The following is a 26,774-nucleotide window of genomic DNA, read 5'->3' as shown; positions in this document are numbered from 1 at the left end:
TCTGAGACTAAACCAGACTGCTTTAAACTTGGTGCCATATTTCAGCCCGAAATGTGTTTAGCTGATTTTGATAAATTAACCCCTTAATTCCAGGAATCAGCCTAGTGAATCTCTTTTGAACTGCCTCCAATGCCAGTATATATTACTTAAATATGGGGACCAAAGCTGTACACAGTACTCCAGGTGCGGCCTCACCAACACCCTGTACAGTTGTAACAGGACTTCCCTATTTTTAAACTCCAACCCCCTAGCAATACAGGCCAAAATTCCATTTGCCTTCTTAATTACTTGCTGCACCTGCACGCTGACTTTTTGTGTTTCATGCACAAGAACACCCAGATCCCTCTGTGCTGCATTTTTTTGGTGTCTCTCTCCATTTAAATAATAGTCTGCCTTTTGATTCTTCCTACCAAAGTGCATGCCCTCACACTTTCCTACATTAAACTCCATCTGCCAAGTTTTTGCCCACTCACTCAACCTATCTATATCCCCTTGCAGATTCCTTATGTCCTCATCATAACATGCCTTCCCACCTATTTTTGTATCATCAGCAAATTTGGATACATTACACTCTGCCCCCTCCTCCAAGTCATTAATATAGATAGTAAATAATTGAGGCCCTAGGACTAATCCTTGTGGCACTCCACTAGTTATGTCTTTCCAACCTGAAAAAGACCCATTAATCCCGACTCTGTGTCTTATGTGTGTTAACCAATCCTCAATCCATGCTAATACATTACCTCCAATACTGTGAGCTCCTATCTTGTGTGCAATAGCCTTTCATGTGGCACCTTATCAAATGCCTTCTGGTTCCCCTTTAACAACCTGGCTTATTATATCCTCAAAGAACTCTAGCAAGATTGTTAAACATGATTTCCCTTTCACAAAACCATGTTGATTCTGTTTGATTGTGTTAAGCTTTTCTAAATATCCTGTTATTTCTTCCTTAATAATGGACTCTAGCATTTTCCCAACAACAGATGTTAGACTGACTGGCTTATAGTTTCCTGCTTTTTGTCTCCCTCTCTTCTTGAACAGGGGCATCACATTAGCGGTTTTCCAGTCTGCTGGGACCCTCCTGGAAGCCAGTGAGCTCTGGAATATTTTGACCAATCCCTCCACTACCTCTGCAGCCACTTCCTTTAAAACCCTTGGATGCAGGCCATCAGGTCCTGGCGACTTGTCTGCCTTTAGTACCATTAGTTTGTCAAATACCTTGTTTGTCGTGATAGAGACTGTTACAAAATCATTCCTCCCATTAGCTCCTTGCTTATCTGATATCTTTGGGGTGTTTATAATGTCCTCCACAGTGAAGACTGATGCAAAATATTGGTTTAAAGTATCTGCCATTTCCCTGCTCCCCATTCCAACCTCATCACAGAATCACAGAATCACACAGTGCAGAAGAGGCCCTTCGGTCCAACGAGTCTGCACCGACACTTGAGAAACACTTGACCTACCTACCAAATCCCATTTACCAGTCCATAGCCTTGAATGTTATGACGTGCCAAGTGTTCATCTAGGTACTTTTTAAAGGATGTGAGGCAACCCGCCTCCACCACCCTCCCAGGCAGCACATTCCAGACCGTCACCACCCTCTGGGCAAAAAAGTTTTTCCTCACATCCCCCCTAAACCTCCTGCCCCTCACCTTGAACTTTTGTCCCCTCGTGACTGACCCTTCAACTAAGGGGAACAGCTGTTCCCTATCCACCCTGTCCATGCCCCTCATAATCTTGTACACCTCAATCAGGTTGCCTCTCAGTCTTCTCTGCTCCAATGAAAACAACCCAAGTCTACCCAACTTCTCTTCATAACTTAAATGTTTCATCCCAGGCAACATCCTGGTGAATCTCCTCTACACCCCATCCAGTGCAATCACATCCTTCCTATAATGTGGCACCCAGAACTGCACACAGTACTCCAGCTGTGGCCTCACCAAGGCTCATATCCCTGTTATCATTAATACAACCAATTTCCACCTCCCTAACATTACAAGACTTTGCCCCTGCCTCAGCTCATCTGCTGCTGAAATCCTCATACATTCCTTTGTTACCTCTAGACTCGACTATTCCAACGCACTGCTCACCAGTCTCCCACTATCTACCCCCCCATAAACTTGAAGTCATCCAAAATTCTGCTACACGCATCTTAACTTGCATCAAGTCCTGTTCACACATCACCCCTGTGCTTACTGATCTGCACTGGCTCTTGTTTAAGCAACACCTTCATTTTAAAATTCTCATCCTTAATTCTAGATCCTTTCATGACCTTGCCCCTCCCTATCTCTGTCACCTCCTCTAGCCCCACAGCCCTCAGATCTTTGCACTCCTTTAATTATGATCTGTAAGCATCCCCAATTTTAATTGTTTTACCATTGGTGGCCGTATTCTGGCCCTAAGCTTTAGAATTCCATCCCTAAATCTCTCAGCCTCTCTACCTCTCTCTCATCTTTTAATGTTCTCTTTAAAATTTACCTCTTTGATTAAGTTCTTGGTCAAATGTGCTCATATCGCCTTACATGGTTCAATAAAATATGTTGCTTTAGAATGCTTCTGTAAGGTGCCTTAGCACATTTTATATCATTAAAGATCCTATATAAATACAAGTTGTTGCAATTACATTTGTGTATGTGGGATCTTGCTGTGCTAAAATTAGCTGCCGTGTTTGCTATATTACTGCAATGACTACACTTCAGTAAAGTATTTTATTGGTTGGAAAGCACTTTGGGATGTCCCAAGATCTTGAATGTAAGATGTACAGCACAGAAACAGGCCATTCATCCCAACCAGTCCATGCTGGTGTTTATGCTCCACTCAAGTCTCCTCCCATCTTTTCTCATTCAAATCTGTCATCATAACCCTCTATTCCTTTCTCCCTCAAACTCTGGCCTAGCTTCCCCTGAAATATGTCTATAGTATTCGCATCAACCCACTCCATGTGATAGCGAGTTCCACATTCTCACCACTCTTTGGATAAAAAAGTTTCATCAGAATTTCCCATTGGATTTCTTTGTGACTATCTTATATTGATGGTTTCTAGTTACTGAATATTGCTGAAAAAGAGACATGCTGTCAAAGCTTTTCATCTTGTACTCATCAGGACAGATGCAAAGATGCAAAATTTCAAAGGAAAAAATAATTTATACTGCATGAGAAAAGGGATGCTGATTGGTTGGCAAGTCAGCTCTGATTGGTTAAGACATTATCATGGCAAGCTACTGTTCCCCATGCTTTTGTTTATTCAAAAATTGTGCAATGCCTGGACATGCTCCTTTGACCTGGAAAGGACAGGTTCCTGTATATGAATGTTTGCAGCTTCTGGCAAGTGTAAATGAGTTACATTGTGAGCCTGACTGATAACCTTAATTTGGTTGTTAGTGTAACTCTTAGCACACTTGGGATTGTTCAGCAAGTGCTGTCTAATTACAGAATCATATCTAACGTTAGACATTATCTTCTGAGCTTTGCAAGTACAAGTTGGTTGAGTATGATCAGTACTCTGCCTGTTACAAATAGCTGAAGGGACAGACTTTTTGATACAATCTGCCAGTCATTGGGATGTACAGCCTACGTACTTGGCGTCACACTGGCACTGAAATTCATATACCACATTACTCATTTGTGTGATGGCAGAATTTCTTTTTGGCTTGACGGCAGCATCATGTTAGTGGAAAACACCACTCATATTGTCAATGCATAGCAGCAGCGTGAAATGGCTAGCTTCACCTGTTGCTCAAATTTTGAGATACTTTACCCTTCCAGGATAATCTGAGGTAGACTTGGCACTTTCCAGGACTGAAGGTCATTGCCTTTGACCCATTCATGAGTTTGCATGATATACAGCAAGCAATGATCTTATTGGGATAGTGCCATTATTCCACAGGACAGCTTTGATGCGCCGTATTTCAGCATCAAGCTTGCACAGTGAGCGAATGGCTTGGGCCCTATTAATGAGGTTGTTGATAAGGCCAATCTTGTAGCACATAGAGCTGTAGGAATCCCAGTGCATATATTGACCAGTGAAGGTAGGCTTGCGGCAGACAGTGGTAGAGAATCCATTAGCGGATTTCTCAATTAGCACATCGAGAAGAGGGAATTCTTTAGATTGCTCCATTTAAAAGGTGAATTTGAGCACGGGATGGAGCCCATTAAGGTTTGTAAGGAAATTCTTACATGGAGCTGTGGATTCAAATATAGCAAGAGTGCCATCTACGTATTGGAAATAAGCAAGGGTAGGAGATTAGGGGTCATTCTATTGAAAACACACTTCTGATGGAAGCCAACTAAATGTTAGCAAGAGCTGGACTTATAGGGGATCCCATGAGAATACCATCTATTTGGGCACACAAGGTGTCATTAAAGCTGAAATCAACTGCACATGTTGCTAAATTCATAATTTCAATGAATACAGATTCAGAACATGGCAGCGCATCTAGATTATTATGATATAGTGATGTGGTGAAAGTGCCTATGGTTTCCTTGAGCAGCACATTAGTGAATAGCCTAGCAATATCGAACAAGCACATGGATATGGCATTGCTGTTGATATACAGGTCGCTTTTAGTCTTCTCACAAGTGAAAAAATCCTTCACCTTTTAACTGGTTGTAGCAATTCGCACAACCATTTGGTCAATTCAAGTTGTGCAGAACCAGTCATAGGTAAGGTTTCGATGGAATGACTCCCAACCCCCTGCCCCTCGCATACTTCCAATAAATAGATGACATGTTTGCTATATTTGAATCAGCAGCTGCATATAAGAATTTCATTACACATCTTAATGTGCTCCATCCCACTTTCAAATTCACCTTTGAAATGTGGCAATCTAACAAGCTCCCTCTCCTCGACATGCTAATTGAGAAATCCACTAATGGGTTCTCTACTACTGTACTGCAAGCCTACATATGCATTGGGATTCCAACAGCACCACGCGCTATAAGATTGGCCTTATCGGCAATCTCACAAACAGGGACTGAGCCATTCGCTCACTGTGCAATCTTAATACTGAAGCAGGGTGCATCAAAGCAATCCTGCAGGATAATGGCTACCCCGATCAGATAATTACTCGCTGTGTATTGCGCATAATTATGAACGGGCCTAAGGCTGTCACTTTCGGACCTGAAAAGTGCCCAGTCTACCTCAGATTACCCTGGAAGGATAAAGCATCCCAAAAATTTGGGCAACAGGTGAAGCTAGCTGTTTCATGCTGCTACTATGCAGTGACAATATGAGTGGTGTTTTCCACTAACATGATGCTGCCATAAAGCCAAAAAGACATTCTGCGTACCACACAAATGTGTAATGTGGTATATGAATTTCACTGCGATGCCAGGTACATAGCCCATACGAACCAACAAATGGCAGTTCAAATCAAACAGCACGTCCCTTCGGCTGTTCGTATTAGGCAGAGTACTGACTGTAGTTAACCATCCTGTGCTTGCAAAACTCAGAAGATAATGCCTAACTTTAGACATGATTCTCCAAAGAGGCAGCACTTTCTGAACAATCCCAAGTGTGCTAAGAATTACACTAACTACCAATTTAAGATTATCAGTTGGGCTCGCACCTACTCTTGCTAAAAGTTACAAATATTAATTCGCATGCACCTGTCCCCTGCAGGCAAGAGGAACATGTCCAGGCATTGCACCTTTTTGAATAAACAAAACATGGTGGACATTCCCTCCCAGGTGCATTCACCTTGACAATATCTCAACCAATTATAGCCGACTTGCCAACCAATCAGCACCCTTTTTCTCATGCAGTATAATTTGTTCCCTTTAAAATTTGGTATTCTTCCATCTATCCTGTTAGACACGAGATAAAAAGCTTTGACAGCATGTCTTTTTTTTTTAGCAATACTCAAGTTCTGTATTATCAAGCGACTATTCTCTTCTCCACAAGAGGAAACATTCGCTCCGTATCCACTCTATCAAACCTTTCATCATTTTAAAGACCTCTATTAGGTCATCAGCCTTCTTTTTTCAAGAGAAAAGAGACCCCACCTGTTAATCCTTTCCTGATATGTATACCCATACATTTGTGCCAGCATTCTTGTAAATCCTCTCTCCGCTGTCTCCACCCATAACTGCTCTAAGTGTGGTCGAACTTAGGTTAATTACAGGTTAAGCAAAATTTCCCTACTTTCAATTCTATCCTTCTAGAAATAAAACCTACCGCCTGATATGCTTTGTTTGTGGCCTTGCTAACCTATGGCACAATTTTTACTGTTTGTTTTACAATTTGTTTTCAGAGATCCATTTGTTCCTCTACCTCAATTAGACTTACACCGCCCAAGTAATAAGTGACCTCCCTATCCTTCCTATCGAAATATACAACCTTGCATTTATCTATGATGAACTTCATTTGCTAATTGTTTGCTCATTCTGTGATTTTATCAATGCCCTCCTGTAATTTATTGCAGTCGTCCTCAGTATTGACTTTGTTGGCATTCCGCCACCAGCGGAAGGTGATGAACATGCAGCAAATCAAATACATTGGCTTCATTTAAAAAAATGTAATCATTCATGGGATGTGGGCGTCGCTGGCTAGGCCAATATTTTTGTCCATCCCTAATTGCCCTTGAGAAGGTGGTGGTGAGATGCCTTCTTGAACCGTTGTGGTCCATGTAGTGTTAGGGAGGGAGTTCCAGGACTTTGACCCAGCGACGGTGAAGGAACGGCCATACATTTCCAAGTCAGGATGGTGAGAGACTTGGAGGGGAACTTGCAGGTGGTGGTGTTCCCATGGATCTGCTGCCCTTGTCCTTCTAGGTGGAAATGGTTGTGGGTTTGGAAGGTGCTGTCGAAGGAGTCTTGGTGAGTTTCTGCAGTGCATCTTGTAGATGGGACACATTGCTGCCACTGTGCGTCGCTGGAGAGAGTGAATGTTTAAGGTGGTGGATGGGGTGTCAATCAAACAGGCTTCCTTGTCCTTGGTGGTGTCAAGATTATTGAGTGTTGTTGGAGCCACATTCATCCAGGCAAGTGGAAAGTTTTCCATCATATTCCTGGCTTGTGCCTTGTAGATGGTGGACAGGCTTTGATGAGTCAGGAGGATTGCCACAGGAATCCAGCCTCTGACCTGCTCTTGTAGCCACAGTAACTATATGACTGGCCCAGTTCAGTCTCTGGTCAATGGTAACCCCCAGGATGTTGATAGTGAATGATTCGGCAATGGTAATGCAATTGAATGTCAAGGGGAGATGGTGAGATTCTCTCTTGTTTAAGATGGTCATTGTCTGGCACTTGTGTTACTTGCCACTTAACAGCCCAAGCCTGAATGTTGTCCAAGTGTTGGACATGGACTGCTTCAGTATCTGAGGAGTCATGAATGAAAAATGTGCAATCATCAGCGAACATCCCCACTTCTGACCTTATGATAGAGGGAAGGTCATTGATGAAGCAGCTGAAGATGGTTGGGCCTAGGACACTACCCTGAGGAACTCACAGTATCACAGTCTCTTTACACTGTAGAAGGAGACCATTTGGCTCATCGAGTCTGCACTGGCTCTCGGAAAGAGAAGTCCACCTAGTCCCACTCCCCTGCCTTATCCCTGTAACCTTGCACGTTCTCTCTTTTCGGGTAACAATCCAATTCCCTTTTGAATGCCTCGATCGAACCTGCCTCCACCACCCTTTCAGGAAGTTCGTTCCAGGCTTCAACCACCCTCTGGGTGAAAAAACTTTCCTTCGTATCACATTTACTCCTTTTGCCAATTATTTTGAAATCTGTGCCCTCTAGTTCTTGATGTTCTCTTGAGTGGGAACAGTTTCTCACTATAGACCCTATCCATACTCTTCAGGATCTTTCAAATCTCTTCTCAGCCTTCTTTTCTCCAAGGAAAAGAGTCCCAACCTCTCCAATCTATCCTTATAACTACAGTTCTTTATCCCGGGAATTATTCTTGTGAATCTCCTCTGTAGTCTGTCCAATGCCTTCACATCCTTCCTCAAGTATGGCACTCAGCTCCTGTAGTGATGTTTTGGGACTAAGATGATTGACTTCAAAGAACCTCAATCATCTTCCTTTGTGCTAGGTATGATTCCAACCAGTGGAGAGTTTTCCCCCTGATTCCCATTGACTCCAGTTTTGCCGGGCTCCTTGTTGCCACACTCGGTCAAATGCTCCCTTTATGTCAAGGGCAGTCACTCTCACCTCATCTCTGGAGTTCAGCTGTTCTGTCTATGTTTGCTGCTAAGACTGGGATGGGAGGAGTGCCCAGTTGATCTCGCCCCATTACTCCTCAGGTTGCACCATTAGTTTAAAAGTTTAATTCACTCATCAAAATGGCCAATTATTTACCTTTGCTACTGTTACACCCAGAATAAAAGAGACTTTAACCAGACTTATTTCAATAAACTCAGAATGATTGCTTTATTATAAAACAAAACTTATTTTTGAAACGAGTTGCAAGAACAGGTTAACACATAATTTGTAATCTGGTAGTGTAACTATCTATCCCTTCTAAAATACTCCAACACACTCACACACTCACGCACACACACACACAAAGGACAAACAGATGGAGTCTCGGTAGAGATGGGCAGTTGAAGAAAAGACTTAATTAATAAAAAGGATAAAGTTTGCAGGGTTTTGACACTGTCAGTCCGGAACTCCCTTGTGTGAAGATGGGCCCAGTAGATGCTTGGGAGTTCTCACCAACGGAGCTTTGGCATGGAGGAAAATAGAGCCAGATCAATCCTTCTTGTCTCAGTCTCTTGGGTTTCCAAAGACAGACAAGTTCCACTCAGGTGAGGATTCCTTGCTGGATAACGATAACCACTCAATTTCAGGCATGGCAAGGAGAATGTGAGCCTGACAGCTTTTCACATTCTTAGTTCAGTCCCAACTGAGTTCAAAAAAAGAAGTTTAAAACTTAAAGCTTATCTCCGTCAGGTGATTTCCGGTAAATCACTAGCCGTTGCCTTTAAACCAATTTTTTCCCATCAATTAAAGTAATTGCAGTTCATGTAAGCAAACAGCTCTGCCCCCTCAAGGACCATGGTAGTCAGTTAGATGTAGTCATGTGGTTTCCTAGAAAAGGGATGCTTGTTGACTGTCCAAGGTGAACTTATGACCCTTTAAAAAAAATCCAGGTCAGCTTCCAAGTGTCCAGATAATGCAATGCCCTTCCATATTTTAAAAGAAAATATTGTTCTGGGAGATATGGTTTTAAGATTGTGATGAGGTCAGGAGCTGAGTGGTCCTGGTGGAACCCAAACTAAGCAACAGTGAGCAGGTTATTGCTGAGTAAGCGCCATTTTATAGCACTGTTGACGACATTGCTTTTACTGATGGCTTATGACATCAATGCATGAGAGGATGGTTCAGCCACAAGTGCTGCGTATGAAGTGGTTATCAGGTGTCATTGTGGGTTGTTGGTTTTTGTGTTGGTGCCCTAGCCACTGGCGATTATGGGGGCGCCCATTGCCCCAAAGGTGATGTCATCATTTTCCTCTGTCATCAGTTTCTCAGGTGTGAGAGTTGATGGTAAGGGCCTTCATGTCACATATGAATATACAAATTAAGAGCAGGAGTAGGCCATTCAGCCCCTCGAGTCTACTCTGCCATTCAATAAGATCATGGCTGATCTGATTGTTGCCTCAACTCCACTTTCCTTTCTACCCCTTATACCCTTTGATTTTCTTGTCTATCAAGAATCTATCTAATTCAGCCTTAAAAATATTCATTGACCCTGCCTCCACCGGTCTCTGGGGAAGAGATTCCAGAGACTCACAATGCTCTGAGGGAAGAAAAATTTCCTCATCTCCATCATAAATGCTTGCAAGCATTCTTGAAGTGGAACTTTGGGTATCCTACTAGTCACATGGCTCCAGTTACCTTGCTTTTATGAAAATCCTGAGATATGCACCTGTCTCCCATCCTGCGAATGTGCCTGAGCCAGCAAAGTTGCCTCTGCCTGACAAGTGCCAATATACTTGGGAACTTTCCTCTTGAGAGAACTGTTGCATTCTTGGTTTCGTCCTTCCTTGAGATGCCCTGAATGCACACAAACACCAAAGATGAAAGTTGTTGAGCTTCTTTTCCTGGTAGCTGTAAGTTGTCCATGTTTCACAGCCATACAGCAACGTGCTGAGAACAAAGGCCTAATAAACCATCAGCTTGGTCCTATGGATCAGCTCGATGTTATAACTGCCTGTTTCGCGAGTCGGCCAAACGTGGTGCTTGCTTTCCCAATGTGTGTATTGAGTTCTGCATCAAGAGACAGGTTGTCTGTCACTGTGGACCCAAGGTAGCAGAATTTGCCAACTACTTCCAGCTGGATGTTGACTATCCGTCCAATTTGGTGTCACCCACAAATTTAGAAATAGTATTTTTGATTCCAAAGTCCACATCGTTAATATAAATTGTGAACGTCAGTGGTCCCAGCGCTGATCCTTGTAAAACACCACTTCCCACCTTCTGTCAGTCTGAGTAACTACCCTTTAGTCGCACTCTGTTTTCTGTCTTGAAGCCAGCTAGCAATCAATTCTGCCACTTGTCCCAACGCCACATTATCTGACTACTGCATCATCATTGTCTACTCTCTGTTACCTCCTCAAAAAATTCAATAAGGTTGGTCAAGCAAGATTTTCCATTTTGAAATCCATGCTGACTATTCATTGTTATATTTCTCATTTCTAGATGTTCTTCTATTCTCTAAGGATTCTATTATTTTCCTACCACTGACATTAAGCTGACTGGTCTATAAATCTTAGGGGGTTCTTTCCATTTCTTATAGATAGGAATTACATTAGCTATCTGCCAGTCCTCTGGCACTACAGCTTTTCTCATGAATTATTAAATATGAGTATTAATGCCTCTGTTATCTCTTCCCTAAATTCTTTTAAAAGTATTGGATTCAATCCATCTGGACCAGGCATTTTATCCCTTTTGACCCTGTTTACTTTCTTCAATACAACCCCATTTTTAATTCTAAATGCACTTAACTCTTTACTCATCTCACGTTCAATGTCATGTCCTATCTGGCTGGTAAATTCCGAAGCAAATTAATTGATTAATATTTCTGTAATTTCTCTATTGTTACCTGTGGTATTATCCCGTCTATCCCTTAATAGTCCAATTCCCATCATAGCTTTCCTTTTTTATTGATGTGTCTGTCAAATATTTTACTGTATTTGGAATGAGCGGGTTGTCTTATGAGGATAGGTTGGACAGACTGGGCTTGTTCCACTGGAGTTTAAACGAGTCAGGGTTGACTTGATTGAAGTATTTAAGATCCTGAATGGTCTTGACCAGGTGGAAAGGATATTTCCTCTTGTGGGTGAGTCCAGAACTAGAGGGCACTGTTTTAAAATTAGGGGTCACCCTTTTAGGACAGAGATGAGGAGAATTTTTTTCTCTCAGAGGGTTTCGCGACTTTGGAACTCTCTGCCTCAGAAGGCGGTGGAGGTGGGGTCACTGAATATTTTTAAGGCAGAGGTAGGTAGATTCTTGTTAGGCAAGAGGATCGAAGGTTATTGGGGTAGATGGGAAAGCTTGAAACTCGAAACACAAACAAATCAGCCATGATCTTATTGAATGGCAGAGCCGGCTTGAGGGGCCAAATGGCCTACTTCTGTTCCTATTTCATATGCTTGTATAATTTGATTTAATAGTTCCTCTTTGCCTACCTAATTGTGTTTTTTTCATTTCTCTCCTAATCTCTTTTTATTCTCTCTTATCCTGCACTCTTCTGCTGTCTGTGTACTTAATGCATCTTTCCTAAGCCTCAGTTTTTCCCCTTATGTCTTTAATCATCCATGGAGTCCCAGTAGTGTTTAATTTGTTATTTCCTTTTATTTTTTGGCACTGTGTTGAATACCTTTTTAAACGTTTCCCATTGTCGTTTTACATTTTTGGCCAATATTGTTGCTTATTTTATTTTCCCAAGTTCTATTCTCAGCTTTCCTCCAACCTATTAACCTGTTTTTTTTCTCATACTTATGTCCCTCCCTATCAATAATGCATATTATATTATGGTCACAATTGCCTAAATGTTCTCCAACTTCTACTTCTCTTAGTTGCTGTGGTTCACTCCCTTTTGCTGGTTCCAATTGCAAATCTTCCTTTGTTGGGCTTTTTACATATTGGATTAGAAAGGAATCCTGTACTCACAGTAGGAACTCCATTCTATTAAAGGTGCTATATAAATTCAAGTCTTCATTTTTATCTTCTTCATTTTGGACTAGATCTTCAGCCCATTCAATGTTCATAGGCAGCCGACTATGCCCGTTTTACATTGCAAATTGTGCCAAGGCGCTTCACAGGGGAGTTATGGGACAAAATTTGACACCAACACAAAAAGATATGAGGATAAGTGACTAAAAGCTTGGTCAAAGAGGTCGATTTTAAGGAGCATTTTAAAGGAGAGAGACATGCACAGGTGGAGAGGTTTAGGGAGGGAATTCCAGAGCTTAGCTGGTACTCTGTTCCAAAGGAAGGGTGTGAAGATAAAAAACAACAAATTGCCACCAAGTTATGGTTAATCATTCCACGATTCCTTCCGCTGCTTTCCTGTTCTTCAAGGGAAGAATGTCAATTTACAAAAATAATAACAAGCTCTTTGCAAACACGTTGCCACTCTCTCTCGCTCCTGCAAAGCAACACAGCCACAGCACATATCAATTTGTTTTATTATCTTGAGTTAAGTATCCTCTAAGACAATTTATTTGTGTAGAAATTAATTAGGAGTGAAACTAATTAAATTATTTGGGATTATTACAGTAGATCAATTTATTTAATATTGGCGATTGCCTGTGGCCAACAATTTCTCTTTTTTACCTCCGATGCTTTTTGCTATAAATCACATTATATAACTTGTATTTTGTGTAAAACTTAATTAGAGTCAGAAGTAAAACAAATTAAATTTCTTTTAGATTATTACTCTTGGATCAATTTGTTTTAATACTGAACAACACCCACAACCTAGCAATATTCCTACGCGTTAAGTTAGAAAGTAATTAACTGCGGCAGTGTTTAAAGCTGATTTATATTACTGTAAAGATTGATTACAGATTGATTACTACACACAGATTCTGTTACTAGATCTTGTCTTTTATTTGTAACACAAGCAAAGTAAGGTCATGTTGTGTGCTTGGTGGAGCAGTCACCTTACTGTTGAGCCCGTTGCTAATGTGACCAAAGCAGAATTTACTTAATCTGATTAACCCAATGATCCTAACCTCCTATGTTTCTTTTCTCTATGTAGGGAGAAGGACCTGCAATCGTACAGCTCCTTATTGCATTGGCAGAGCTCTGCATGTAATCCATAGCCTGGCAATTGTTATGTAGGCAAATGTGGCAGCCATCTTGTGCACAGTGAGACTCCACAAACAGCATTGAGGTAAATGACAACTAACCTGTTATTTGCCAATTTTGGCTGAAGAAAGAACGTTAACCAAAGGATTTTGTTTTAACATCCATCACAACTGCCACAACATTTAGACCAGAGCTCTGTTTAGTGACTCGAGTGAGGGGGGGGGCATGAAAAGAACAGCAGATTTTTTTTCTCTTAAAAAGTCAAGGTATTGGCCTGAATTTTTTTGGATGGCGGGGTTTCCCTTCCCACCATCCGAAGAGTCGGTGGGGAATACATCCCCACCGATTCCCAGTGCCCTGCAGCCATTTCACACTTGAATGAGCATCAATTGGCTGCAGGTGGGACTTCCACCCCTCCCTCGGGTTGAAATCCCGCCTCACAGTGTTGTCGGCCAACCTCATTGGCCGGCAGCTCTCCAGTCCCTGCAGCAACAAGCCTAAGCCTAAATCCCGGGAACGGAGGACAAGGTAAGTTTAAAAGTTTAAGGGGTCCCAGGGCAGGAAGAGTAGGGAAGACCCGGGGCGGGGGGCACAAAGAGGGTGATCGGGGTGTCAGGGGAGAGGCTGGGTTGGGGGGATGGAGTTCCAGTGGCCACTGGACCTTAAGGTGGGGTGGCGGCGGACTAAGTTGGAAGGGGGCTTCTGATGGAGGTGTCTCCTACTTCCGCATTTCTGCCCAAGAACTATGCCTGTTCCTTTTCGGGCTTCCTCCACGCCAGGTAAGTCCTCCTAAAAAATGTCCAGCCTGAAAATTGAGGCTGGGCAGGAAACGGCCCTTTAGTGGCTAATAATTGGTCACTTAAGGGCCTCAACTGGAGCAAGGGTGGGCGCCCCATCCAAGGCCTTGCCCGCCCCAGTGTAAAATCGCTGAGAGTTCGGGGCAGGCGGGAACCCAGAGGGAATCCCAATCTTTCAATTTCACACTCACCCCGCCTAAAAACCCGGCGGTGGGGGAGCATGAAATTCAGGCCTTTGTATAGAGAGATTGTCATTCTCATTGTTGAGAATAATCTCATCACCCAGACAACAGATTACTAGCAGGACTGCATCTATAGGAAGGCAAGAGGAGTTGGATTCACTCTTGCCTCACTTGTTGATAGAGGCGGGTCTTCATTAATGGCCCCCATCACCCCCGACCCTCCCCACAGTAAAGGTCAAGTGTGCAATGCAGTATCAGATATTATCTTGGGTTTGGTTTATACAGATTTGCCATTTCCTTCAGGGGATTATTTCTCTATTTTGGCCATTCCTAATGGAGTCAGTGCTGACCTTCAGCGGTGCTGTCCAGGGCACTGCTGGGGTCTCTAAGCTGCACAATCCCTGTTTAAGGAGAGTGTCAATTACAGACTGATAGTTATTTGTAGAGGGATTGGATGTAATTGGTTTTTACTTCTATGGAGTTTTGTGCTGGTTAGTGATGACAGTCTTCCAACAACCTGCATTTATGCAGCATCTTTACATGTGAAAACGTGTAGGTGCAGCTACCTAGCAATAACATTGCAAACTCAGAGTCAATAAACAAACGAGATCTTGAGCTGTGCTACCTCCATCAAGGATAACTGTAACTTAAAACGTAAATGGGCAGGCAGACTGCATCTGCACTTAATGTAGAAGTGGGAGGTAATGTGTTTATGAATATGTGAAATTGATGGGCGGGTAAAGATCAGCTGGTCCATCAAGCCTGCTCGACACTCACGATGACGGGAGTATCATGACACTTCCTACACTCACCCCTCCACCCCCAACAGGTATGCGATCTACTGGGAGGAAAAAGAAGAAATGGGAGTGTGAACTAATTGAACAACATTGGGTAGAGTGGTGGAATAGCCTCAGTTAGGGCTACAAATACATGCTGAAAGTGTGAGCGCAAATAACATCGTAAAAAGGACCAACAGTTTTTCTGGGTTTTATGAATATGGACAGAGTACAAGAAAAAAAAGAAAATGGTAAATTTGTACAAGGCCATGATTCAGCCACAGTCCTAGTACTGTGTGTGGTGTCCCAAGCTGACATTAAAGTCATAGTGTACAACTTGGATTCACCAGGATGATGCCAGGGACAGGAGACTAGTGACAAGGATAGAACTGAGATATTGGGATTGTTTCCACTGGAGCAGTGAAGGATAAGGGGAGATTTAAAGGAAGCATCTTTTTTAGAATTATGACGGATTTTGATAGGTGGATGGGACAAGTTCTTTGGTTGGTAAGTTAATGACAAAAGACCATCAATTAAACATTGTTACTAAGAGAATGAAGAGAGAGGTTAGGAGACATTTCCGTATACAGAGAACTGTTTGAGCAATGGAATGTTTTACCACAGGGAACCGTTGAAACAGAGGCTATTGCATCTTTTAAATGGAGAGCTGGCAAACATTGAAAGTAGAGGAAGACACAGATCTACAGGGAGAGAACAGGACAGTGGAATTAGTTTATGGTTTGCTCAAGCAAAGAGCGAGCATAGGCACAATGGATTGTAACCAGAGTCCCTAGGTCAGAAGTAATGGATTCAAGTCCCTGCCTAGTGGAGTATTATATCAAATGCCAGCTGTGGCTCAGTAGTAACACTCTTGCCACTGAGTCAGAGGACTGTGGATTCAAAATGCAATCTGGAGACCTGAAGCACAAAATCTAGGTTGACGCTCCCACTTCAGTACGGAGTAAGCACTGCACTGTTGGAAGTGTTGCCTTTGGACAGAGATGGGCTGTCCAAAGAGGAGATGTGTAGAATGGTCCTATCCACTCTGGAGTTTACAAGAATGAGAGGTGACTTCATTGAGACATATAAGATTCTGTGAGGACTGAATAGGGTACATGGCTGGAGAGTGTAGATCCAGCTGACACAAGAGCTCAGCCATTTCCGACTGAGATGAAAAGAAATTTTTTCATGCAGAGGGTTGTGAATATTTGAAATTTCTACCCCAAAGGGTTGCGGATGCTCAGTTGTTGACTATAGTCAAGGCTGAGATCGATAGATTCTTGGACTCTAAGGGAGTCGGTGATATGGAGATCAGGTGGGAATACAGGGTTGAGAATTGAGGTTCAGATATGATTTTATTGAATGGTAGAGCGGGCTTGAGGGACCGAATGGTCTACGCCTGCTCTTATTTCTTACATTCTCATGTTAAACCAAAGCTTTCTCCATGAGGAGCAGTGTGTACATGATGGGACTCAAGATGGATGAGACCATATCAGAATGGAAGGGGAGGTCTTTGCAGCACCAGGTAATACCCCTGTCGACATTATGAAGAAAGAATTTGCATTTCCACAGAGCCTTTCATGACCTCAGAAGGTCTCAAAGCACTCTATAGCCAATGAAGTACGGTTATAATGTAGGAAACACAGCAGCCAATTTATGCACAGAAAGCTTCTACAAACATCAAAGTGATAATCACTGGATAATTTGTCTTTGTGATGTTGGTTGAGGGATAAATATTGGCCAGGACATTGGGGAGAACTCCCCCTGATCTTCAAATAGAGCCATGGAATCTTTTATATCAACCAGGGGGCAGGAAAGGCTTAGGTTTAACATCACATCAGAAAGACAGCACCTCCAACAGTGTAGCATTCCTCAGTACTGCACAGAGAGTGTCAGCCTAGATAATGGGCTCAAATCTCTGGAGTGGAACTTGCACCCACAACTTGCTAATTCATAAGTGAGAGTATTACTTACTCAGCCATAGCCAGGGATGAACAGCCTTTAAGCTTAGTGGCAGTGTGTACCTTGAACAGCTGAATAAATAGTGAAGGCTTCCTCTGCTCTGTTGATATTGTCCCCACTCCCTCTCGAATACTGATCCATAGGCACCTGCTGTGATTCTTCATGTGTGACCTGTTTGTCCTCACCCAATTCCTCCACGCCAGGCTGGCTATAGAAATCCCAGCTCAAACCTGCTGACCAATCACAGAACAGAGATCAAAGAGCAGAGCTACTTGTCTGAACAGGTCAATTATAAACCCCAGCGAATGAGTTGAGCTTGGGTACAGACGGCTTTCAAATTTCCAGTCACAGCCCAGGAAGAAAGAGACACACAAGTAGCTTTTAGATTAGTTTATTGCACATAGTATATTCGAATAATACCGCACAGAAGGAGGCCACTCAACCCACTAAGTCCATGCCAGTTCTTCTGAAGTGCAATCCATTTAGTCTCACTCTCCTGCTCTTTGCCTTCAAGTATTTATCCAATTTCCTTTTGAAAGTTACTACTGAATCTGTATCCACCGCCCTATCAGACAATGCATTCCAAATTCTAAGCAATCGTTGTGTAAAAAGGTTTTCCTTTTGGCTCCTCTGGCGCTTCTGCCAATATACGGTAAATATCCTTTTATTATAGATAATCCCGCATCTCACTGATGTCGGGTCAAAATAATGCCAATTTCCTTTCACTTGCTCCTTCCTTTGTAAGGTCCCGCTCCTCCCACCCCAGGTGTTTATCAATTCTGGGAGGGGATAGTGTAGAACACCAAAAGCCGCACCCTACAAATTTCAAAGTCAATGACATGTTGTCCCTCAGGGTAACAGGACCTGGGTTTTCACCCACCTGTCCCCTCACAATGAGTTCCCTATCTAAGCTGTGGGATGTAAGGGAGGAGCTTATCACAGGGCAGCCAATTCACCATAAGAGGAAACACGTCACATTGGAGGCAGCACAAGTCCTGTATATGATTGAGAGCAAGAGGCAGAAGCTATCCTGAGAATAAGTAACATACTTTCAAAATAAAAAAAATTACAAACCAGAGCTCTACAGAAGACGCTTGACTAAGGCTTTTCAAATTAAATGAATTGCTCACAAGTGCCACTTTCAAAATCACAGTCTAGTTCAACAAAGTGCTGGTCACTGAATACATGATGAGATAGTCTGGTGCCTGGAAGCTCAATCCTAAAAACTGTAAGTCAAGAGAGAGTGTTGGGGAAATGGGAGGGCAGTAAATCGGGAGAGAGCGTTGGGGAATGGGAGAGCTGTAATGCAGGAGAGAGCGTTGGGGAAATGGGAGGGCAGTAAAGCAGGAGAGTGTTGGGGAAATGGGAGAGCTGCAAAGCAGGAGAGAGAGTTGGGAAAATGGGAGAGCTGTAAAGCAGGAGAGTGCGTTGGGGAAATGGGAGAGCTGTAAAGCAGGAGAGAGTGTTGGGGAAATGGGAGAGCTGTAAAGCAGGAGAGAGTGTTGGGGAAATGGGAGAGCGGTAAAGCAGGAGAGAGTGTTGGGGAACTGGGAGATCTGTAAAGCAGGAGAGAGTGCTGAGGAAATAGGAGGGCTAAAAAGCAGGAGAGAGCGTTGGGAAAATGGGAGAGCTGTAAAGCAGGAGAGAGTGTTGGGGAAATGGGAGAGTTTTAAAGCAGGAGAGTGTTGAGGAAATAGCAGGGCTATAAAGCAGGAGAGAGCGTTGGGGAAATGGGAGATCTGAAAAGCAGGAGAGAGCGTTGGGGAAATGGGAGAGGTGTAAAGCAGGAGAGAGAGTTGGGGAAATGGAAGAGCTGTAAAGCAGGAGCGTGTTGGGGAAATGGGAGAGCTGTAAAGCAGGAGAGAGTGTTGGTAAAATGGGAGAGCTGTAAAGCAGGAGCGTGTTGGGGAAATGGGAGAGCTGTAAAGCAGGAGAGAGTGTTGGTAAAATGGGAGAGCTGTAAAGCAGGAGAGAGAGTTGGGAAAATGGGAGAGCTGTAAAGCAGGAGAGAGCATAGGGGAAATGGGTGAGCTGTAAAGCAGGAGAGAGCGTTGAGGAAATGGGAGAGCTGTAAAGCAGGAGAGAGTGTTGGGGCACTGGGAGAGCTGTAAAGCAGGAGAGAGTGTTGGGGAACTGGGAGAGCTGTAAAGCAGGAGAGAGTATTGGGGAAATGGGAGAGCTGTAAAGCAGGAGAGAGAGTTGGGGAAATGGGAGAGCTGTAAACCAGGAGAGTGTGTTGGGGAAATGGGAGAGCTGTAACGCAGGAGAGAGTATTGGGGAAATGGGAGAGCTGTAAAGCAGGAGAGAGCGTTGGGGAAATGGGAGAGCTGTAAAGCAGGAGAGAGCGTTGGGGAAATGGGAGAGCTGTAATGCAGTAGAGAGTATTGGGGAAATGGGAGAGCTGTAAAGCAGGAGAGAGCATTGAGGAAATGGGAGAGCTGTAAAGCAGGAGAGAGTGTTGGGGTACTGGGAGAGCTGTAGAGCAGGAGAGAGTGTTGGGGTACTGGGAGAGCTGTAGAGCAAGAGAGAGTATTGGGGAAATGGGAGAGCTGTAAAGCAGGAGAGAGCATTGAGGAAATGGGAGAGCTGTAAAGCAGGAGAGAGTGTTGGGGTACTGGGAGAGCTGTAGAGCAGGAGAGAGTGTAGGGGTACTGGGAGAGCTGTAGAGCAGGAGAGAGTTTTGGGGAAATGGGAGAGCTGTAAAGTAGGAGAGAGCATTGGGGAAATGGGAGAGCTGTAAAGCAGGAGAGAGTGTTGGGGAAATGGGAGATCTTTAATGCAGGAGAGAGCGTTGGGGAAATGGGAGAGCTGTAAAGCAGGAGAGAGTGTTGGGGAAATGGGAGAGCTGTAAAGCCGGAGAGTGTTGGGGAACTGGGAGAGCTGAAAAGCAGGAGGGAATGTTGGGGAAATGGGAGAGCTGTAAAGCAGGAGAGAGTATTGGCAAAATGGGAGAGCTGTAAAGCAGGAGAGAGCATTGGGGAAATGGGAGAGCTGTAAAGCAGGAGAGAGTGTTGGGGAAATGGGAGAGCTGTAAAGCAGGAGAGAGTGTTGGGGAACTGGGAGAGCTGTAAAGCAGGAGAGAGCGTTGGGGAAATGGGAGGGCTGTAAAGCAGGAGAGAGCGTTGGGGAAATGGGAGAGATGTAAATTAGGAGAGAGCGTTGGGGAAATGGGAGGGCTGTAAAGCAGGAGAGGGCATTGGGGAAATGGAGGAGCTGTAAAGCAAGAGAGTGTTGAGGAAATAGGAGAGCTTTAAAGCAGGAGAGTGTAGGGGAAATGGGCGAGCTGTAAAGCAGGAGAGAGAGTTGGGGAAATGGGAGAGCTGAAAAGCAGGAGAGAGCGTTAGTGAAATGGGAGATCCGTAAAGCAGGAGAGAGCGTTGGGGAAATGGGAGAGCTGTAAAGCAGGAGAGAGTGTTGGGGAATTGGGAGAGTTGTAAAGCAGGAGAGAGTGTTGGGGAAATGGGAGAGTTGTAAAGGAGGAGAGAGTGTTGGGGAAATGGGAGAGCTGTAAAGCAGGAGAGAGCGTTAGGGAAATGGGAGATCTGTAAAGCAGGAGAGAGCGTTGGAGAAATGGGAGAGCTGTAAAGCAGGAGAGAGTGTTGGGGAAATGGGAGAGTTGTAAAGCAGGAGAGAGTGTTGGGGAAATGGGAGAGTTGTAAAGGAGGAGAGAGTGTTGGGGAAATGGGAGAGCTGTAAAGCAGTAGAGAGTGTTGGGGAAATGGGAGAGCATTAAAACAGAACGGAGTGTTGGGGAACTGGGAGATCTGTAAAGCAGGAGAGAGTGCTGGGGAAATAGGACGGTTGTAAAGCAGGAGAGAGTGTTGGGGAAATGGGAGAGCTTTAAAGCAGGAGAGTGTTGAGGAAACAGGAGGGCTATAAAGCAGGAGAGAACGTTCGGGAAATGGGAGATCTGTAAAGCAGGAGAGAGCGTTGGGGAAATGGGAGAGCTGTAAAGCAGTAGAGATTGTTGGGGAAATGGGAGAGCTGTAAAGCAGGAGAGAGTGTTGGTGAAATGGGAGAGCTGTAAAGCAGGAGAGAGTGTTGGGCAAATGGGAGAGCTGTAAAGCAGGAGAAAGCGTTGGGGAAATGGGAGAGCTGTAAAGCAGGAGTGCACGTTGGGGAAATGGGAGTGCTGTAAAGCAGGAGAGCGTATTGGGGAAATGGGAGAGCTGTAAAGCAGGAGAGAGCGTTGGGGAAATGGGAGAGCTGTAAAGCAGGAGAGTGTTGGGGAAATGGGAGAGCTGTAAAGCAGGAGAGAGCGTTAAGGAAATGGGAGAGCTGTAAAGCAGGAGAGAGTGTTGGGGAAATTGGAGGGCTGTAAAGCAAGAGACAGTGTTGGGGAAATGGGAGAGCTTTAAATCAGGAGATTTTTGAGGAAATAGGAGGGCTATAAGGCAGGAGAGAGCGTTGGGGAAATGGGAGACCTGTAAAGCAGGAGAGAGCGTTGGGGAAATGGGAGAGCTGTAAAGCAGGAGAATGAGTTGGGGAAATGGGAGAGCTGTAAAGGCGGAGAGAGTGTTGGGGAAATGGGTGAGCTGTAAATCAGTAGAGAGTGTTGGGGAAATGGGAAAGCATTAAAGCAGAAGGGAGTTTTGGGGAACTGGGAGAGCTGTAAAGCAGGAGCGAGTATTGGGGAACTGGGAGAGCTGTAAAGCAGGAGAGAGTGTTGAGGAACTGGGAGAGCTGTAAAGCAGGAGAGAGTGTTGAGGAACTGGGAGAGCTGTAAAGCAGGAGAGAGTGTTGAGGAAATAGGAGGCCTATAAAGCAGGAGAGAGCGTTGGGGAAATGGGAGAGCTGTAAAGCAGGAGAGAGCGTTGGGGAAATGGGAGAGCATTAAAGCAGGAGGGTGTTGAGGAAATAGGAGGGCTATAAAGCAGGAGAGGGCGTTGGGGAAATGGGAGAGCTGTAAAGCAGGAGAGAGTGTTGAGGAAATGGGAGAGCTGTAAAGCAGGAGAGAGTGTTGAGGAACTGGGAGAGCTCGAAAGCAGGAGAGAGTGTTGAGGAAATAGGAGGGCTATAAAGCAGGAGAGAGCGTTGGGGAAAGGGGAGAGCTGTAAAGCAGGAGAGAGAGTTGGGGAAATGGGAGAGCTATAAAGCAGTAGAGTGTTGGGGAAATGGGAGAGCTATAAAGCAGGAGACAGTGTTGGTGAAATGGGAGAGCTGTAAAGCAGGAGAGATTTTTGGGGAAATGGGAGAGCTGTAAAGCAGGAGAGAGTGTGGGGGAAATGGGAGAGCTGTAAAGCAGAAGAGTGTGTTGGGGAAATGGGAGAGCTGTAAAGCAGGAGAGAGTGTTGGGGAAATGGGAGAGGTGTAAAGCAGGAGAGAGTGTTGGAGAAATGGAAGAGCTATAAAGCAGTAGAGTGTTGGGGAAATGGGAGAGCTATAAAGCAGGAGACAGTGTTGGTGAAATGGGAGAGCTGTAAAGCAGGAGAGATTTTTGGGGAAATGGGAGAGCTGTAAAGCAGGAAAGAGCGCTGGGGAAATGGGAGAGCTTTAAAGCAGGAGAGTGTTGAGGAATTAAGAGGGCTAGAAAGCAGGAGAGAGCGTTGGGGAAATGGGAGAGCTGTAAAGCAGGAGAGAGCGTTGGGGAAAAGGGAGAGCTGTAAAGCAGGAAAGAGTATTGGTGAAATGGGAGCGCTGTAAAGCAGGAGAGAGCGTTGGGGAAATGGGAGAGCTGTAAAGCAGGAGAGAGTGTTGGGGAAATGGGAGAGCTGTAAAGCAGGAGAGAGCGTTGAGGAAATGGTAGAGCTGTAAAGCAGGAGAGAGTGTTGGGGCACTGGGAGAGCTGTAAAGCAGGAGAGAGTGTTGGGGAACTGGGAGAGCTGTAAAGCAGGAGAGAGTGTTGGGGGAATGGGAGAGCTGTAAACCAGGAGAGTGTGCTGGGGAAATGGGAGAGCTTTAAAGCAGGAGGGAGTTGAAGAAATAGGAGGGCTAGAAAGCAGGAGAGAGCGTTGGGGAAATGGGAGAGCTGTAAAGCAGGAGACAGTGTTGGGGAAATGGGAGAGCTTTAAAGCAGGAGATTATTGAGGAAATAGGAGGGCTATAAAGCAGGAGAGAGCGTTGGGGAAATGGGAGAGCTGTAAAGCAGGAGAGAGCATTGGGGAAATGGGAGAGCTTTAAAGCAGGAGGGTGTTGAAGAAATAGGAGGGCTGTAAAGCAGGAGAGAGCGTTGGGGAAATGGGAGAGCTGTAAAGCAGGAGAGAGTGTTGGGGAAATGGGAGAGCTGTAAAGCAGGAGTGAGTGTTGGGGAACTGGGAGAGCTGTAATGCAGGAGATTTCGTTGCGGAAATGGGAGTGCTGTAAAGCAGGAGAGAGCGTTGTGGAAACAGGAGATCTGTAAAGCAGGAGAGAGCGTTGGGGAAATGGGAGAGCTGTAAAGCAGGAGAGATTATTGGGGAAATGGGAGAGATGTAAAGCAGGAGAGATTATTGGGGAAATGGGAGAGATGTAAAGCAGGAGAGAGCGTTGGGGAAATGAGAGAGCTGTAAAGCAGGAGAGAGCGTTGAGGAAATGGGAGTGCTGTAAACCAGGAGAGAGTGTTGGGGCACTGGGAGAGCTGTAAAGCATTAGAGAGTGTTGGGAAAATGGGAGAGCTGTAAAGCAGGAGAGAGTGTTGGGGAAATGGGAGAGCTGTAAAGTAGAAGAGAGTGTTGGGGAAATAGGAGTGCTGTAAAGCAGGAAAGAGTGTTGGGGAAATGGGAGAGCTTTAAAGCAGGAGAGTGTTGAGGAAATAGGAGGGCTATAAAGCTGGAGAGAGCATTGGGGAAATGGGAGATCTGTAAAGCAGGAGAGAGCGTTGACGAAATGGGAGAGCTGTAAAGCAGGAGAGAGAGTTGGGGAAATGGGAGAGCTGTAAAGCAGAAGAGAGTTTTGGGGAAATGGGAGAGCTGTAAAGCAGGAGAGAGTGTTGGGGAAATCGGAGAGCTGTAAAGCAGGAGTGAGTGTTGGGGAACTGGGAGAGCTGTAAAGCAGGAGTGAGTGTTGAGGAAATGGGAGAGCTGTAAAGCAGGAGAGAGAGTTGGGGAAATGGGAGAGCTGTAAAGCAGGAGAGTGTGTTGGGGAAATGGGTGAGCTGTAAAGCAGGAGAGAGCGTTGCGGAAATGGGAGAGCTGTAAAGCAGGAGAGAGTATTGAGAAAATGGGAGAGCTGTAAAGCAGGAGAGAAGTTGGGGAAATGGGAGAGATGTAAAGCAGGAGAGAGTGTTGGGGACATAGGAAGCCTGTAAAGCAGGACACTGTGTTGGGGAAATGGGAGAGCTGTAAAGCAGGAGAGTGTTGAGGAAATAGGAGCGCTACTAAGCAGGAGAGAGCGTTGGGGATATAGGAGTGCTGTAAAGCAGGAAAGAGTGTTGGGGAAATGGGAGAGCTTTAAAGCAGGAGAGTGTTGAGGAAATAGGAGGGCTATAAAGCAGGAGAGAGCGTTGGGGAAATGGGAGATCTGTAAACCAGGAGAGAGCGTTGAGGAAATGGGAGAGCTGTAAAGCAGGAGAGAGAGTTGGGGAAATGGGAGAGCTGTAAAGCAGAAGAGAGTGTTGGGGAAATGGGAGAGCTGTAAAGCTGGAGAGAGAGTTGGGGAAATGGGAGAGCTGTAAAGCAGGAGAGAGTGTTGGGGAAATGGGAGAGCTGTAAAGCAGGAGAGAGTGTTGGGGAAATGGGAGAGCTGTAAAGCAGAAGAGAGTGTTGGGGAAATGGGAGAGCTGTAAAGCAGGAGAGTGTTGGGGTAGTGGGAGAGCTGTAAAGCAGGAGAGTGTTGGGGAAATATGAGAGCTTTAAAGCAGGAGAGTGTTGAGGAAATAGGAGGGCTAGAAAGCAGGAGAGAGCGTTGGGGAAATGGGAGAGCTGTAAAGCAGGAGAGAGTGTTGGGGAAATGGGAGAGCTGTAAAGCAGGAGAGAGAGTTGGGGAAATGGGAGAGCTGTAAAGCAGGAGAGTGTGTTGGCGAAATGGGTGAGCTGTTAAGCAGGAGAGAGCATTGCGGAAATGGGAGAGCTGTAAAGCAGGAGAGAGCGTTGTGGAAATGGGAGAGCTGTAAAGCAGGAGAGAGCGTTGGGGAAATGGGAGAGCTGTAAATAAGGAGAGTGTTGGGGAAATGGGAGAGATATAAAGCAGGAGAGAGCATTAGGGAAATGGGAGAGCTGTAAAGCAGGAGAGAGTGTTGGTGAAATGGGAGAGCTGTAAAGCAGGAGAGAGTGTTGGGGAAATGGGAGAGCTGTAAAGCAGGAGAAAGCGTTGGGGAAATGGGAGAGCTGTAAAGTAGGAGTGCACGTTGGGGAAATGGGAGTGCTGTAAAGCAGGAGAGAGTATTGGGGAAATGGGAGAGCTGTAAAGCAGGAGAGAGCGTTGGGGAAATGGGAGAGCTGTAAAGCAGGAGAGTGTTGGGGAAATGGGAGAGCTGTAAAGTAGGAGAGAGCATTAAGGAAATGGGAGAGCTGTAAAGCAGGAGAGAGTGTTGGGGAAATTGGAGGGCTGTAAAGCAAGAGAGAGTGTTGGGGAAATGGGAGAGCTTTAAAGCAGGAGAGTGTTGAGGGAATAGGAGGGCTATTAAGCAGGAGAGAGCATTGGGGAAATGGGAGATCTGTAAAGCAGGAGATAGCGTTAGGGAAATGGGAGAGCTCTAAAGCAGGAGGGAGAGTTGGGGAAATGGGAGAAATGTAAAGCAGAAGAGAGTGTTGGGGAAATGGGAGAGCTGTAGAGCAGGAGAGAGTGTTGGGGAAATGGGAGAGCGGGAAAGCAGGAGAGAGCGTTGGGGAAATGGGAGACCTGTAAAGCAGGAGAGAGTATTGGGGAAATGGGAGAGCTGTAAAGCAGGAGAGAGTGTGGGGGAAATGGGAGAGCTGTAAAGCAGAAGAGAGTGTTGGGGAAATGGGAGAGCTGTAAAGCAGGAGAGAGTGTTGGGGAAATGGGAGAGGTGTAAAGCAGGAGAGAGTGTTGGAGAAATGGAAGAGCTATAAAGCAGTAGAGTGTTGGGGAAATGGGAGAGCTATAAAGCAGGAGACAGTGATGGTGAAATGGGAGAGCTGTAAAGCAGGAGAGATTTTTGGGGAAATGGGAGAGCTGTAAAGAAGGAAAGAGCGCTGGGGAAATGGGAGAGCTTTAAAGCAGGTGAGTGTTGAGGAATTAAGAGGGCTAGAAAGCAGGAGAGAGCGTTGGGGAAATGGGAGAGCTGTAAAGCAGGAGAGAGCGTTGGGGAAAAGGGAGAGCTGTAAAGCAGGAAAGAGTATTGGTGAAATGGGAGCGCTGTAAAGCAGGAGAGAGCGTTGGGGAAATGGGAGAGCTGTAAAGCAGGAGAGAGTGTTGGGGAAATGGGAGAGCTGTAAAGCAGGAGAGAGCGTTGGGGCACTGGGAGAGCTGTAAAGCAGGAGAGAGTGTTGGGGAACTGGGAGAGCTGTAAAGCAGAAGAGAGAGTTGGGGGAATGGGAGAGCTGTAAACCAGGAGAGTGTGTTGGGGAAATGGGAGAGCTGTAAAGCAGGAGAGAGCATTGCGCAAATGGGACAGCTGTAAAGCAGGAGAGAGCGTTGGGGAAATGGGAGAGCTGTAAAGCAGGAGAGAGCGATGGGGAAATGGGAGCGCTGTAATGCAGGAGAGAGTATTGGGGAAATGAGAGAGCTGGAAAGCAGGAAAGAGCGTTGGGGAAATGGGAAAGCTGTAGAGCAGGAGAGAGCGTTGGGGAAATGGGAGAGCTGTAAAGCAGGAGAGAGTGTTGGGGAAATGGAAGAGTTATAAAGCAGGAGAGAGTGTTGGGAAACTGGGAGAGCTGTAAAGTAGGAGAGAGCGTTGGGGAAATGGGAGAGCTGTAAAGCA

This window comes from Cetorhinus maximus, chromosome 20 (genome assembly GCF_964194155.1).
Source record: "Cetorhinus maximus chromosome 20, sCetMax3.hap1.1, whole genome shotgun sequence".
NCBI lineage: Eukaryota > Metazoa > Chordata > Chondrichthyes > Lamniformes > Cetorhinidae > Cetorhinus > Cetorhinus maximus.
Note: the sequence above shows the minus strand (reverse complement) of the source record.